Here is a 16,985-nt window from a genome sequence, read left to right on the forward strand (position 1 = left end):
AAGCTAGGAAAGCCTGACAATTAGCGGCACTTTATTTCTGGGCTGTTGTCACACCGGCTACTTCCCCCAACACAGGCTCGGTTTTTATAAAACTGAGCATGTGCAAGGGAGCCCACTCCTCATGCATCCCCAGTTTTTGATCATGTGCAGGGGATGGGATTCCCTCACTCATACTCAAGTTCGCAAAAATTAGTATGTGAGAGGAAGGGTGTCTGGTTCATCATCAGCCCAGGAAAAGTGCCTCTAATTGTCATATTTGAGAGTGCCTCTGCTAGCTGGCCAAACAGACCCCTTCCTGTTCAGGTATGCAGGGTTGCGGGGGAGTGGAGAATGGCATGGGGCAGGCCAAACTTTAGTGCCCCCAACCCCCCCACACACACTTAGGGCTGACAATGGGAACCTGTACAGTTGTGGCAGGGGGAGAGAGGGGGGATACCTTTGTTCACTGAATCTTTAAGAGGTTTCAAGGTGCAGGGAGTTGCTTTGCCTCTGATGTCATGACAACAGGGAGGCTATCATGCACAATGTGTGGATTCTTCCCACTGCCAACAGCAGAAAGCTACTATTGGCTGTTTTGAAAGGTTCAGAGTTTATTTTTCAGCCTGAGAAACAGTGTAGAGAAAAAAAACAGAGAAAGCAGTTGGAATGAGAAGGGGAAGTGAGCAGTTTAGATTAGGGAGAAACAGCCTATCTCTCTGGTTAATAACTTGCAAAGAATTTCTCTAAGCAGCTGGCTACCTCTATACATATAGTTCAGGGGATCAATGTCCCAGAACCCTGAATATACTGGTAAAGGGGGAATTTCTATTTGTCCTACTTACCCTCTTTTTATCTGGTAGTGGTAGAGGGACAGATTCTTCAGATCGGCGGGGGCAACAAGAACAAGAGGGCACTCAAAAAAATTGAAGGGAGACAGATTCAGAACAAATGCTAGAAAGTTCTTCTTCACTGAGATGGTGATGGATACCTGGAATGCACTTCCAGAGGAGGTGGTAGAGCAGAGTACGATTTTGGGTTTCAAAAAGGGATTGGACGAGTTCCTGAAGGAAAAGGGGATTGAAGAGTATAATTAGAGGGGTACTATACAGGATAAAATGTCTTAGTAAAGGATCACTTACAGGTGATTGACCTGGGGGTCTGCCGCGGGAGCGGACTGCTGGGCACAATGGACCTATGGTCTGACTCGGCAGAGGCGATGCTTATGTTCTTATGCTTGTTTCCTGTGCACATATCCAGCCACAGGATACCTTAGCAGGCCAGGAATTACATTTTGTTACTGAACTGCAGTTCCTTAGCAACAGCAGCAGATGAATCCAGAGACCAATGGGATAGCACACATCTACCAGCAGGTGGAGATAGAGAAACTGATTAACAGTTGGCTGACACGCCTCCTGTATCTTCAGTATGCTCTATCTCCCAGCAGGTGATGGTCGCTGTTCAACTAGCTCCTGGATTCTGGCTGTGACTGGATAGTTATTTTCTCCTGTTGAGGTTTCTCTTCAGTGAGATGGCAATTTTATTTCTCCTGTTGAGGTTTCTCTTCAGTGAGACAGGGGTGTCTGGCTGAACGGTGCTGGCTTTAGAGGTTACACCTGGGTCCCCACCAGGTCCCTGCCTCACCCTCCCTCCAATGATAGAGGGTCTGACTGGGTCTCAATTTTTCTTCTTTCTCTTCACTGTAAAAAAAAAAAAAAAAAAAAGAGAGACCACAGTGACTGTTAAACAATTCTGCCCTCATAGTGCTGAGCAACCGGCATCTCCCTGCACTATCAACAAAGTTACATAGAAACATAGAAAAATGACGGCAGAAAAGAGCCATAGCCCATCAAGTCTGCCCACTTTATTGACCCTCTCCCTTAACCCTTTGAGAGATCACACTCTGATGACCATCCCCTTAACTCTACCCTCTTAGAGAACCGACATGGGCATCCCATTTATTCTTAAAATCTGGCACGCTGCTGGCCTCGATCACCTGCACTGGGAGCTCATTCCAATGATTAACCACTCTTTCGGTAAAGAAGTACTTCCTGGTGTCGCCATGAAATTTTCCGCCCCTGATTTTCAGCGGATGCCCTCTTGTGGCCGAGGGCCCTTTAAGAAAGAAAATATCATTTTCAACCTCGAGACGACCAGTGATATACTTAAATGTCTCAATTATGTCTCCCCTCTCCCGGCGTTCTTCGAGAGAATATAGCCGCAATTTGTTCAGCCTTTCCTCTTTTCTGGTTTCTGGTTGTGGTGGAGCTGCAGGTTTGGTGTGAGTCTACAGAAGGAATATGTTTTTTATCAAACGCTATATTTTGTAGAGTTGTGGAAATGGTTTAGTGACTGACAAGTAAATTTACATTTTTATGAAGTTTATTCAGTAAAGGGAGTGTATGGATAGAGCTCCATTGACGGAACTAGTGCCTTCCCGCGTGTTGTAGGCGCGTGCTTGTTTTCATACTCTGGCGGCAGCGCCACAGTGGTAGTGGGATTTCTCCTCGAGGTGGACTCTGCTTGGCAGTTCCTGTGGCCAGGTGGAAGTAAATATTTGGACGGTTCCGGGTGTGTTCTTCACATAGCCGGTTCTTGACTCAGCGCAAGAGGCGTGTGCTTATTTTCCTAAGTTGAGTTTATTTTGCAGCTGCCTTAGGTCACTATTCTGCGGCTTCCCTGTTTTCGGGGTTCTACGCGTCGGGAGTGTTTCAACAGCTTTTGCCACTGTTGCGGTGATATACCTTGTGTGTGTGTTTCCCCACTCTCTCTGCTTGAAAAGACTTAACTACTTTAATTGCGACTGTACTGTTGTGCCTCACGGTGCTTAAGAAAGAGATTCTGCCCTGTGCTCAGCCGCCCAATCTCAGTTTTTTGCTGTTATGGGTCGGCAGAAGGCAAATTGCTGCACAGTGATGTCAGCGGCATGAGAGTACCCTGTGTTTTATACGGGTATCTTCTTGTCTCTCTCAGTGTCCCTGAAGAGTGAGTCTATTGAAGTTTAGAGGTTTCCTTCTTCTTTGTGCCTCTGTGCAGCGCTGTGTGTGTTTGGTAGCACTATAGAATTGATTCCTGAACTGTCTTTTCTATTTCTAGTGTGCTAGGGACTGCAAGTTTCAAAGCTTCTTGCACAGATTTCTCAGGTCGCCATCTTGTCATGGCACCTGCTAGACAGTCCCTCAAACTGGCAGGAAGAGCTGTGTGGCTCCTTCTAACCAGGGACAAGTTACCTATTCTCCCAAACCTACAGAGTAGCAAATGCTATGTGGCTGTTGGAATCATCCCTGAAGCTCTCTTTAGGGTTGTGAGCTTTGTCTGATAACAATTAGGGTGCAAATTATTTCCCATGGGGCGGTCAGTGCACCTTCTAAATTCCGTCTAGTACGTCTTCACTTTAAAGGCAGTAAGTTTTTGGTTAATATTGCATGGAGTTAGTACTGTTTTCACAATTCTGACATTCCATCTTACATTGCAAAGTTGGATTTTTTGTGGGAAAGTTCCTTTCTTCTTCCAGAATTTACAGCTCTAGTCTAGCCATTCCCGAACTGTCTGCCCTTCATTCTGAAGGGGTCTTCACTTCCTCTGGTAACTCTTTATGCTTTCTCATGAGGGGGGAGACACTGTGATATCAGGTCATGGGGCTTTGGGCATTTTTCAGGATGCTTGCAACTTTGAATCCTCCTCCCATTTCAGATTCTTTCTTGGAGTCACCATGTATTGAGCTTTAAAGGTTACGTTCGTGTGAGACCCCTTTTAAGTGTTACTGGTACTCGGGGCAGTAGTTTTAGTTCTTTCGGAACTAAGGGAAGTTATTCCATTTACTTCATAGGGAATTGGTCAGACGGGGTTTCTCAGAGTTAGACATTTCCAGAGAAAAACTGTGAGAATATTTACAATTTCCTTATGGACACCGAATTTGCACTATCTTCGAGCAGCGCTATCAGTTTTGGCAGATGCCATTTGGCCTAGCCACGGCTCCATGAACATTTTAGAAAATGAGAGCAGTAGTGACGTTTTGGCACAAACAGGAGATTCAGGTACTTTCTTTCTTAGATGACTGCTTGATTTGGATGTCTTCCAGCCAGGTCAATTTGTCAGACACAAATGAGTGATTTCTTTTATTTGAACTTCTTTTCTTCAATTCTTCAAATTTCCAAAGAGCTCTTTTCTCCTATACTAATTATTGGAATATCAGGGGATGTTGTTCACATAGGAGAGGAATGTGTTTCTTCCCAGAGACTGGGGCGACAGGTTACAGTCTCAGGTTTGCCTTCTTCAGTTACCAAGAACAAGAGTATGGGATTCTGTACAGGTTCTAGGATCTATGGTGGTGACTCCACTGGGAACTTTGGCTCGCTTTCACATGAGAACGCTACAGCAGTCACTTTTGTTCCAGTGGTTCCTGGTGTCTCAAGGCTCCAATTGTAGTATCTAGTAGGCTCCTCAAGCATCGCTCAATATAATTTGGTGGTTCAGCGAGATTAATCTTTTCAAAGGCATGCCTCGGTCTTTGCTGGACTGGCTCAAAGTCGCCAAACATCCCAGGCTGTCGGGTTGGGGGGCTCAGTGCCTTCAATCCTCAGTGCAAGGAGTCACTCGTTCATTCTTCTGGACTGAAGCACGGTCAGGCTACCGTTTCAGGAGTTTCAGATAGAGAGTTGCGCGGGGACAGAAATCCCACCCGTCCCCGTGAGGACTCCCACCCGTCCCCACCCGTCCCCGCGAGGAATCCCTCCATCCCCGCCCGTCCCCGCGAGGAATCCCCTACGTCCCCGCGAGGAATCCCCTACGTCCCCGCGAGGAATCCCCTACATCCCAGCCCGTCCCTATAAACTACATAAATAGTTATTTCATTTAATTATGCTACTGAATTAAAGGCTCTGGTAGAAACCCATTTAAAAATAAGCAAAAAGACTTTATTAATTTGGAAATATTAATTGGGAAGAATACATACTTTGTAAACGGGTTTCTACCAGAGCCTCTAATGTTTATAAATTTTTATCAAAAAACAGCAAGGGAATATATTTATCCAAGGTGATGCTTATAAATCACTGTTGTACTAATCACCTTTGTTTTACTTCAAGCACTAATTTCAACACAAGACTGATGTGGTTAAGTGAACACTCAGACCCACAGCTGAGGTCCGGTGAAACAAGTTCACGGGGCAGCTGTTAAGGAGACCATCATAGTTGTTCACAGTCTCCTCCACCAAACAAAGACTAAATAACAGAAAATAAAACTTAAATAAAAATAAAATCATAAATTTCACAACAACTTAACTTTGAATGGTGTAGATGGTACACATAACTGCTCCGGGCTCCTCCGTTTATTCACAATACCGACCCCCCAACCTAGGTTTCACCCGCTGGCTTCTTCAGGAGGGGTACTACAATTACAAGATAACTCAAATCAACACTGCACCACACAGCTTGCTAACTAATAAACACTACATTTGAAATACTCAATGTACACACTCTCTCTACAACTTACCGGCACAAACACTCCATACTGCTCACACACGCACTACTGACAAGAAGAACTTCCCAGAAGGCCACGCTTTAAATACACTCCCCTTTTACTACCTACTACATCATCACTTCTGACATCATGATTGATTATAATTGAAACCATTCAATATCATTGTTTAATCCTGTGGGGGCCAAGGTATGCCATTGGAATATAAACTTCTGCTCCAAATAAAGAAGATGTTGAGTGATATTTCCAGATTCTTTATAAGCACACATAAGAACAGTATATTGTAATTCCTCAATAGAGTGTTGTTGCTCAATCCAATGGCTCACCAGGGGGGCAGTTACACGTTTGCATCTTATATTGCTCAAGTGTTCAGCAATGCGGATTTTAATAGCACGCCGGGTATGTCCTATGTAATACAGCCTACAAGGGCAAATAATGCAATATATTACTGCAGATGACAAACAATTAGTGCCTGTTCTTAAATAAAATTTCTTACCCCCTGTTTGAGGAATTACCACTTGGTCAGTGTTGAGGACATGAGGGCAATACACACACTGATGACAACGTACGTGAGGACCCTCTCTGTTCTGTTGGACAGGGTCACGATGTTTCAAAATCTGACCTAAATTCCGGCCCCTAGTATGGGCAAATAAAGGGCTGTCGTTCAAGCTCTCATGTACCTGCAGCACTGGCCAATGTTTCAAAATGATTTTTCTAATTTGTTGACTTCGATTGGAATAAGGCAATACACATACCACGGCTCCACTATTCTCCCTTTGTTGGGGACGAAATAGCCACTCCCGCTGACAGTTACGGGCTCTCTTCCATGCCCGTTTAACTACCCGGGGAGGATAACCTCTCTCCATAAACTTTGTGTATAAAAGCATGGCCTGCTGCTGAAAATCCCACTCGTCAGAGCAGGTCCTCCGCAACCTTAAAAATTGTCCCACCGGGATACTATCCCTAAGGGGTTTTGGATGATAACTGTGATAATGTAGGAGAGTGTTCCGATCGGACGGTTTCCTATAAAGGGTAGTATCGTAACACACTTGAGAGTTGATCTGAGATTTTACTACTTGGATATCCAAAAAGGATACCTTATCACTACTTACTTCATGAGTAAGAGTTATGTTGGGATCTGCCTGATTCAACTCATTTAGGAATTCCCCCAATTCGTCACACTCCCCATTCCACAAAAAGAAGATATCGTCTATATACCTTCTCCATAGACCAACTTTACTAAACCATCTAGAAGTGTAGACATGTTTATCTTCGTATTCAGACATTTAGAGGCAGGCGACGGACGGGGCCACCGTGGCCCCCATGGCCACCCCCTTAGTCTGAAAGAAGAACCTATTTGCGAATTGAAAATAATTTTGACACACCACGAATTCAGCTAAAGTTCCTACTAACTCCTTCTTTTGAACTGAAATATTGGATTTACTGACTACCTGCTTGATAATTGCCAGGGCCGCCGATTGTGGCACGTTGGTATACAGGGCGGAAACGTCTGCAGTTACTAACAGTTTACAATCTTGACCCTCACATCTCTGCAAACATTGCAGGAAGTGAGAAGAGTCCCTTACATAGGACTGAACAGTACCAACATGTTTATAGATAAAACTATCTATAAACCTTGACAGAGGTTCCAGCACTGAACCAATTCCAGCCACAATCGGACGGCCCGGAGGGCATGTGAGAGACTTATGGATTTTGGGGATGAAGTATATATATGGGATTTCAGGGAATTCCACATTCAAACATTTAAACTCTTTAACTGTGATAACCTCAGCTTGACGTGCTGTATTTAGTATGATATCAATTGCATTCTTGATATCCTTAGTGGGATCAATATCGACTTCCCTATAGAAGCTTACATCTAATAATTGCCTTAAAGCTTCCATACAGTATTGGTCATGGTCCTGTATCACTATCCCACCGCCTTTATCGGCGCGTTGGATAATGATAGTAGGATCCTGCTGTAATGACCGTAGCATGCTGAACTGCTGCAAAGATAAATTAGAACCACAATTTACCAAATTTTTATCAACACAACTAATATACTACTTTATCCTTAAGCAAAAAAAAAAAAAAAGAATTTTTTTCCTACCTTTATTGCCTGGTTTTTGCTTTCTTCATGTTCTCATTCAATTCCTTCCATCCACTGCCTCTCTTCTCTCTGTGTCTTCCATTTGCTCTGTTACTGTGCCTCTCCCTTTCTCCCCCCATAGTCTGGCACCTCTGTCTTCTTCCCTGCCAGCGTCTTCTTCCCATTCCCTCTTCCCCATTTCCTTTCAGTGTCCTTCTCCCCCACCATCTTCCCCATGTCCTGTCAGGCAGCATCCTTCTCCCCCCTCTGCCTTCCCCATGTCCTTTCAGCGTCCTTCTCCCCCCTCTGTCTTCCCCATGTCCTTTCAGCGGCCTTCTCCCCCCTCTGTCTTCCCCATGTCCTTTCAGCGGCCTTCTCCACCCCTGTTTTCCCCATGTCCTTTCAGTGGCATTCCACCCCTTTGTCTTCCCCAGTACTTTCAGGGTCCTTCCCCCCCCCTCCTCCCGTTTACCCCATGTCTTTTCAGCGTTCTTTTCCACCCCTTTGTCTTCCCCAGTGCTTTCAGCGGCCTTCTCCCCCCTTAAGCGTCTTTTCTTCTCCACTCCACCTTTCCTCCCTCCCTGCCTCCACCTTTGTGGCGCTTTTGCACCCGACCGACAACAGAACAGGCCCGGTCGGACAAATCTCCCTGTCCTGTAGCCGCGAATCTAAATTACCTTCTTACAGCAGCTGGAGTAGTGAAGCTGCTGTAAGAGGTAATTTAGATTCGCGGCTACAGGGCAGGGAGATTTGTCGGCCGGGCCTGTTGTCGGTCGATCGGGGGACCTGACCGGCTGTGCACATTCTCCGGGGCGGACTGCCCCCTCCCCCCTCTTTCGTACACCATTGCCTTCTCCCTACCTGCCCTGCCGCACACAGCCGACAGGAAGTCTTCCTGATGTCAGCGCTGACGTTGGAGGAAGGGAGGGCTTTGCTTAAGCCCTCCCTCCGACGTCAGCGCTGACATCGGGAAGATTTCAGTTCGGCTTTGTGCTGCGACAGGGCAGGTAAGGAGAAGAAGACTACCCTCGCGGCTCGAGTGCACTGCGATCCAATCCCGCAAGAACCCCGCGACCCTCTGAGGCGTCCCCACGGGATCCCCGCAACCCTAGGGGGCGTCCCCACGGGATCCCCGCGACCCTAGGGGGCGTCCCCACGGGATCCCCGTGACCCAAAGGGGGAACCCGCGGGATCCCCACAGGTCCCGCGGGATTCCCGTCATCCCCGTTCCCATGCAGCTCTCTAGTTTCAGACCATTCTTCCGGAATGATGATAAAGGTCTTTTAGGACAGTATTATGATGGTGGTATTTCTCTACAGCTAGGAAAGTACATGATGTACTCAGTTGGCGAGTAAAGTAATGGTTCTACTTCAATAGGTGGAATCTCATCTTCCTCTTAGTGTATCATTTTACAGGACAGGAAAAGGGTTTAGATAGACTTTCTCACCACAAAATCTGAGCATGGACAGTCTATTGTATGTTAAAAGGTACAGCGCTGTGTACGCCTTTCAGCACTTTAGAAATAATAAATAGTAGTAGTAGTAGTAAAATCTTCTACATCCTGGAAATTGGGAACTATTTGCTCAGGCATTCCAGCTCTTTGTATAAAGGTGAGATGTCCTAGAACTAGACCTCATGGCCCCGTCTCGAAATTCAAAGCTTCCTAGCTTCTTTAGCAGACGCAGGGAGTAGCAGTCAGAGGGGGTAGCAGCATTGCTTCTTTCTCGCCTCTGAGTTCTTTTTTTAAGTGTTTTCCCCTGGCTGATGATTGGATGGATTTGCCATCTCAAGCTCGCTTTCAGGGCACAGTAATTAGAGAATCTCCGAATTGGCTGCACCATCCTTGCTATGCGGATCTGATAAGTCTTTCGACGTCCGAACTGTTGAGATTCCTGGTATCTCCAGATCTACTCACCTAGGATCCAATCAACATGGATATTAGTCCTACTTTGATATTACGACCTAGCTTTTGAAAAGTCATGGCTGACGTGTAAGAGTTATGCGAAGCAGGTTAATTCTTCTCTTCTCCAGGTAATACAGATGTCTTTACCTGTGGCTTATGCTTCCTTTTGGAGGCTTTTCCTTTCTTGAGTACTTTTCAACATTGGCACCCTTCCAGAGTTCTTTGTTTTATATTCTTTCTTTTTTGGCACAAGCATATTGCCAAGGGCTTAGTATTCAATTCCCTTCAGCTTCAAGTGGCAATCTTAGCTTGTTACAAGGGCTAGGTATCTCGCTCTTCGCTTACTTTTCAGCTTCATGTAGTTCAGTTCCTAAAAGGAGTACAGTATATTCATACACCTCTTAAGAAGCCCTGTCCAGAGTATAGTCTTAAGGTACTTCTTCGCAGTTTACAGAAGGCTTCTTTTCAACCTTATCTTTTGAGACTCTAAAAGGCTGTGACGTTGAACACGGTGTTTCTTGTGGCCATGGCTTCAGCTCGGCGGTTTTCTGAGTTGCAGGCCTTGTACAGTGGAGATTCTTATTTCTGATTTACAAATTTAGAGGTGTCAGTTTGGATAGTACCACAATTTCTTTCTAAGGTGGTGTCATCCTTTCTTTTATACTGTTCTCACTTTTCCTTCCTTCTTCCTGGGAGGAGGAATGGGGAGGCGAGCTTTTCTTCACTGCGTTTTTTAAAAGTGCGTAGCATTATCCCAGGACAAGCAGGCAGGTATTCTCACTAGCCCCGATGCGGACATCTCACAAGCATACTTGCTTGTAGAAACTTTTAGAAGTTTCGAGTTGCCCACACCGCGCATGCGCGAGTGCCTTCCCGCCCAATGCACTGGGCGTGTCTCCTCAGTTCTTTCTCTTCCGCGGAGCTGAGAAGTTTGCCTTTGAAACTCTCTGCGTGAAGTTCCTTTATTGTGCCTTCTGTGCCCGCAGGTTTGGGGGGTTTTTGTGCTCATTCTCGTTGGCTCACGTTGCGTTTTGTTGTTAAAAAAACAACAATTTCTTTCGATCGTTCGACCGGACAGGTCGCGTGGCCACGGCCCCGCGGCTTCGACCTTGCGGCGGAGCTTTTTTGGCCTATGTCCCAGCCTGTTACCGGTTTTAAAAAGTGTGTCAAGTGCTAGCGCGCGTTTTCATTGACGGACCCGCATCGACGCTGTCTTCAGTGTCTCGGGCCTCAACACCTTCTGAAATCGTGCCGGCCTTGCTCCACACTTACAGCACGTGCGTTTAAGCATCACTGTATTTTGTGGGAGTCGCTGTTTAGCATGGAGGCATCCCCGGTGCTGCACTCTTCACGCCTTCGACTTCCAATTCTGCATCTTCGGCCTCGATTCTGCTCAAACCTGCCTCGTTTGTGCCGGCTTCGACTCCTACGCATGCTGCGGTGCCTTCCGTTGTCTCTTCAGGTCAGGTAGCGCAGCCTCCCATCCCTCCAGTGGTGCTTAAGGTGCCCAAGGCCTCTAAATCCAAGCCCCCTGGCGGCCGAGTGACCGATGTCCGTGCGGAAGGTCCCATTGCTGATGCGGATCCCTCTTTGCCGGCGTCGTTCCACACCCTGATGGAGAAGCAATTTTTCGAGCTCTTTACCAAAATTGGGCCGACGCTTCTCTCCCAGATCCAGCCTGGGCACGCGGAAGCCTCCCGCGAGGTCGAGCCGCCTCCGGTGCCTCCTCGGCGCACACTCTCGCTGCTGGGAGCAGAGTCTCGGTGAGTGTCTGGTCTGGCTTCGGGGCATGTCTCGCAAGGAGCAGAGTCTTTGCCCATGCCACCTTTGGAACCGATACCCTCGATGCATGGCTTGCCTGGCCCGGACCCTTCCTCCGCGATGCCGGGCCTCAAACCTTGGGGAGCGCCACGGGGGGCCTCGTCAGCCTCTGATGCTTCGATCCACAGCCTCCAGTCCCATCTACTCGGTGGCTGCCTCGTCTGGGCGTCGCTCGCCTCGTCGCTTGAGGCCTGCTTCTCGACACAGCTCCGGTCGTTGATTGAGGCATTCATCGAGGCATTCATTGAGACACGCCTCGCCTCGTTGGAAGCATCCTTTCCGAGAGTTTTCCCCGGAGTACTCACCCCCTCCTCCTATGCCGGAACTCGAGGACTGCAGAGGTTCGTTCTCTCCGTGCCGGTCCTCGGCATCGGTGGACCAGGCCGCCTCATCTTCTTCGAGCCCGCCTCGAGGCCCGGCCCTGGCGGACCAGTTGTCATTCTTGTCCTTTCTGAGGCAGATGGCGGTGGATCTGGAAATCACCCTGGATTCGGGTTCCAAGTTCTCGAAGGAGTATCTGGAGACAATGCATCTTCCTCAGCCTCCTGCCGAGTCTCTACGCTTGCCTCTACATAAGCTTCTGGACCAGACTTTCATGAGATGCTTCGAGACCCCATACTCCATCCCGGCGGTCCCAGGGAAGTTGGATGCTCGATACCGCACGGTGCACCATAAGGGCTTCGACGGGGCACAGCTCTCGCACCAGTCCCTCTTGGTTGAATCTTCTCTGAAACGGTCTCATCCCTCCCAGGTCTTTGCTTCCACTCCTCCTGGCCGGGAGGGCAAAACCATGGACAGATTTGGCAGGCGCATCTACCAGAACTCGATGATGGCTTCTCGAGTCCTGAATTACAGCTTTCATTTTGCAACCTACTTTGAGTTTTTTCTATTCATTCTTCAAAAGTTTTTACCCTATCTGGACTCTCAGGCTCACTTTGAGTACTCGGAGGTGCTGGCATCATTGTCCCAACTCCACCTGCAAATGATGCAATCGTCTTACGATGCCTTTGAGCTCTCGGCCAGAGCGGCTGTTTGTTTGGTGGCCATGAGACGCTTGGCGTGGCTTTGCACCATTGATATGGACCTGAATCTCCAGGACAGGCTGGCGAACGTTCCCTGTGTGGGAGCGGACATTTTCGACGAGTCCATCGAGGCGGCAACAGAGAAGCTGTCCAAACATGAAAAATCTTTCAGTTTATTCTCCGCCAGAAGCCCAAGCCTGCTATCTCTCGTCCGTCTCGTCCTCTTATGATTTATCAAAGGCGCTACTCGCCGAAGCAGGCCCCCGCCATTCGGCCGCCAGTAAAGAGGCAGCATCAGCAGAAGCACCAGCAAAAGCCTCAGCCTTCTACTGTCCCTAAGGCTCCCCAGCCTTTTTGACTGTCTCGTAGGGAGCATAACTTCCATCGTTCTGCTCTCCCCGCTTTTTCCCATCGGAGGTCGTCTCCATCATTTTTACCATCGATGGACGACTATTACCACCGACCTCTGGGTCCTTTCCATTGTAAGAGAGGGATACTCTCTTCAGTTCCATCATGTTCCTCCGGAACATCCTCCAAGAGAGTATCCTTCCAACTTAACCCAGAGCGCCCTTCTTCTTCGGAAAGCCCAGGCTTTACTCCGGCTTCGGGCCGTCGAGCCGGTCCCTGTGGACCAACAGAACAAGGGTTTTTACTCCCGGTACTTCCTTGTTCCGAAGAAGACGGGCAACCTGTGTCCTATTTTGGACCTCAGGGTGCTCAACAAGTTCCTGGTCAGGGAGAAGTTTCGCATGTTGATCCTGGCTTCTCTCTATCCCCTCCTCGAGCAGAACGACTGGTTATGCTCTCTGGATCTCAAGGAGGCCTACACTCATATTCCCATCCATCCGGCCTCCCGCCAATACCTCAGATTTCGGGTGGGACACCTTCATCTTCAGTACAGAGTGCTTCCTTTCGGCCTAGCTTCGTCTCCCAGAGTCTTCACCAAGTGCCTGGTTGTGGTGGCCGCAGCACTTAGGAACCATGGTCTGCAGATGTTTCCCTACCTCGACGACTGGCTCATCAAGGATTCCACATCTCAGGGGGCCATCCGGGCCACTCAGAAGACAATCTGGTTTCTACAGAGTCTGGGATTCGAAATCAACTTTCCCAAATCCCATCTTCAACCTTCACAGACTCTCCCCTTTATCGGAGCCGTTCTGGATACTATTCAACTCAGAGCGTTCCTTCCTCCTCAGCGCCTGGTGGCTCTTCTTCATCTTTGTCACTTCTCGCCTGTCCATCTCGGCGAGACACATGATGGTGCTCCTGGGGCACATGGCCTTTACAGTTCACGTGATCCTTTTGCCAGACTTCACCTGTGGATTCCTCAGTGGACCCTGGCTTCTCAATGGTCGCAGATCTCCGACCCTCTGTCTCGTCACATTCAGGTCACTCCTGCTCTGCTGCAGTCGCTTCGCTGGTGGATGCTCTCTTCCAATCTTTCCAGAGGTTTGCTGTTTCACATGCCTCCCCATCAGAAGGTCCTCACGACCGACTCCTCGACCTATGCTTGGGGGGCTCATCTGGACGGTCTCCACACCCAGGGCTATTAGATGAGTGCGGATCGTCTGTGCCATATCAATCTCCTGGAACTCAGGGCGATTTTCAATGCTCTCACTGCTTTTCAGCATCTGCTTCACGACATGGTGGTCCTCATTCGTACGGACAATCAGGTCGCCATGTATTATGTCAACAAGCAGGGAGGCACGGGATTGGCCTCCCTCTGTCAGGAAGCTCTGAAAGTTTGGGATTGGGCGATTCGCCACAACACCTTCCTCAAAGCTGTCTACATTCAGGGGGCGGACAATGCCTTGGCGGACAACTTGAGTCGTCTTCTCCAGCCTCACGAATGGACACTCCATTCCACGCCCCTTCATCAAATCTTCTCCCTGAGGGAACGCCTCAGATAGACCTCTTTGCAGCTCCCCACAATTTCAAACTGCCTCAGTTCTGCTCCAGGATCTACAGCCCTCATCGTCTCGAGGCAGATACTTTTCTTCTGGACTGGGGGAATCTCTTTCTGTATGCGTTTCCTCCTTTTCCTCTCATTCAAAAGACTCTGATCAAACTCAAGTCCGACCGGGCCACCATGATTCTGATTGCTCCTCGGTGGCCCAGACAACCTTGGTACTCCCTCCTTCTGCAACTCAGCTGCAGGGAGCCCTTCCTTCTGCCAGTGTTTCCATCTCTGCTTACGCAGCATCAGGGATCTCTGCTTCATCCCAACCTGCAGTCGCTACACCTGACAGCTTGGTTCCTCTCAGCGTAACTTCCCTTCAGTTTTCACCAACTGTGCAGGTTGTTTTGGAAGCTTTGAGGAAGCCTGCTACTAGCCAATGCTAGTCCCAGAAATGGACTAGATTCTCTACTTGGTGTTTTTCTCATCACAAGGAGCCTCAACATGCCCCCTTGTCCTCTGTTTTGGACTATCTTTTGCACCTGTCTCAATCTGGCCTCAAGTCTACATCGATCAGAGTCCACCTTAGTGCAATTGCTGCTTTCCACCATTCTCTTCAGGGGAAACCTCTTTCTGCACATCCTGTGGTTTCCAGATTCATGAAAGGACTTTTTCATGTCAATCCTCCTCTCAGACCGCCTCCAGTGGTTTGGGACCTCAATGTTGTTCTTTCTCAACTTATGAAGCCTCCATTTGAACCTCTTAACAAGGCTCCTCTGAAATTTCTCACTTGGAAAGTGGTGCTTCTCATTGGCCTCACTTCTGCCTGTGGAGTGAGTGAACTCCAAGCATTGGTTGCGGATCCGCCCTTTACAGTGTTTCATCATGACAAGGTGGCCCTTCGCACTCATCCCAAATTCCTCCCCAAGGTGGTCTCGGAATTTCATCTGAATCAATCCATTGTTCTTCCTGTGTTTTTTCCAAAGCCTCATTCTCATCCTGGAGAATCAGCTCTTCACACTCTGGACTGTAAGCGTGCTTTGGCTTTCTACCTGGAACGCACCAAGCCTCACAGAACTGCTCCTCAATTTTTCATCTCCTTCGATCCGAACAAGTTGGGACGCCCTATCTCTAAGCGCACCATCTCCAACTGGATGGCGGCTTGTATCTCTTTCTGCTATGCCCAGGCTGGATTACCCCTTCACAGTAAAGTTACAGCCCATAAGGTCAGAGCAATGGCAGCCTCTGTAGCTTTCCTCAGATCAACACCGATTGAGAAGATTTGTAAAGCTGCCACTTGGTCCTCGGTTCATACCTTCACCTCACACTATTGTCTGGATACCTTCTCCAGACAGGATGGATAGTTTGGCCAAAGAGTGTTAAAAAATTTATTCTCCTAAGTTGCCAACTCTCCCACTATCCCATTGTGGTTAGCTTGGAGGTCACCCACTAGTGAGAATACCTGCCTGCTTGTCCTGGGATAAAGCAATGTTACTTACCGTAACAGTTGTTATCCAGGGACAGCAGGCAGCTATTCTCACATCCCACCCACCTCCCCTGGGTTGGCTTCTCTGCTAGCTATCTGAACTGAGGAGACATGCCTGGTGCATCGGGCGGGAAGGCACTCGCGCATACGCGGTGTGGGCAACTCGAAACTTCTAAAAGTTTCTACAAGCAAGTATGCTTGTGAGATGTCCGCATCGGGGCTCCGTTGGATGACGTCACCCACTAGTGAGAATAGCTGCCTGCTGTCCCTGGATAATAACTGTTATGGTAAGTAACATTGCTTTTTACCCCCTTTCCCCGGGTACCTTTTTAGTTACCCCTGGTGGTCCAGCGATGGGCAGGACCACGCTACTGCCTTGCGCACCTCCTTCGACTTGCCAATTGGGGCTTGGGGTTCGCGGCGCACAGGCATGCAGGCGCAAACTTCTTGAGCTCCCACGCGGCCCTGCGCCGCTAGTAAAATGGCTGCTGCCACTTCTCGTGAGACTTGCGGGACCTGGTAACAGTCATTCTGCTAGCGGTGCAGGGCCACACGGGAGCTCGAGAAGCTTGCTCCTGCGTGCCTGTGCACTGCGAGCCCCGATTGGCGAGTCGAAGGAGGTGCGCAGGGCAGGAGTGCGGTCCTGCCCATACACCGTTGGACCATCAGGGATAACTAAAAAGGTACCCGGGGGGGTAAAAAAATTATTTGCATTGGCCAGGACGGGAGGGATCTCTCCTGTCCCGGCCTATCAGAGGTCTGCATCAAATTGGGGAGTGGGGTCGGGTGAAGACCCAAATATAGGACAAGACCCCCATTTTTGGGCCATTTTTTTGCCCCCAAATCTTGTCCTATATGCGAGTATATTATTTCAAAAAGAGTAAAGCCATTATATTTTTGTTAAAAATGATAGCAGTACTTGATGATAGATGACACTTAATTGTTATCTTGCTTGATCTCATATGACTACATTAGGTGTTATCCAGTTATTGTTATAGTATATGTGACCAGTGGCAAAAAACCATAATGAATAGAGAAAGAATTGATTGATCTCCAAATTCTTTAATTTTCCCATGTTTCTTTATGGTTTTACTGTTTGATATGTCTGAAGTACTGCTAAAAGTCACTAGGTCTCTTCTAGTTTCTGTTTAGGGAATTATTTTGAACTCATGTTATTGAATGTTTGTGAGGTGACTCTATACAAAATGCATACATTTTTGATGTATTGTTCTAATAGCGACAACCAACATTCATTGTTTAAATTATAATAATACATTTACATGTACTTGTATGTTTAAATTGATTGATAACTCATC

At 48.1% G+C, this 16,985-nt stretch overlaps 1 protein-coding gene across 1 annotated transcript in view; it reads left to right on the forward strand.

Moving 5' to 3' along the window:
* AGBL5 (ATP/GTP binding protein like 5) overlaps nt 1-16,985 on the forward strand; it is a 327,772-nt gene that overhangs the window by 16,294 nt on the left and 294,493 nt on the right.

This window comes from Geotrypetes seraphini, chromosome 3 (assembly GCF_902459505.1).
Source record: "Geotrypetes seraphini chromosome 3, aGeoSer1.1, whole genome shotgun sequence".
In the NCBI taxonomy this organism is placed as follows: domain Eukaryota; kingdom Metazoa; phylum Chordata; class Amphibia; order Gymnophiona; family Dermophiidae; genus Geotrypetes; species Geotrypetes seraphini.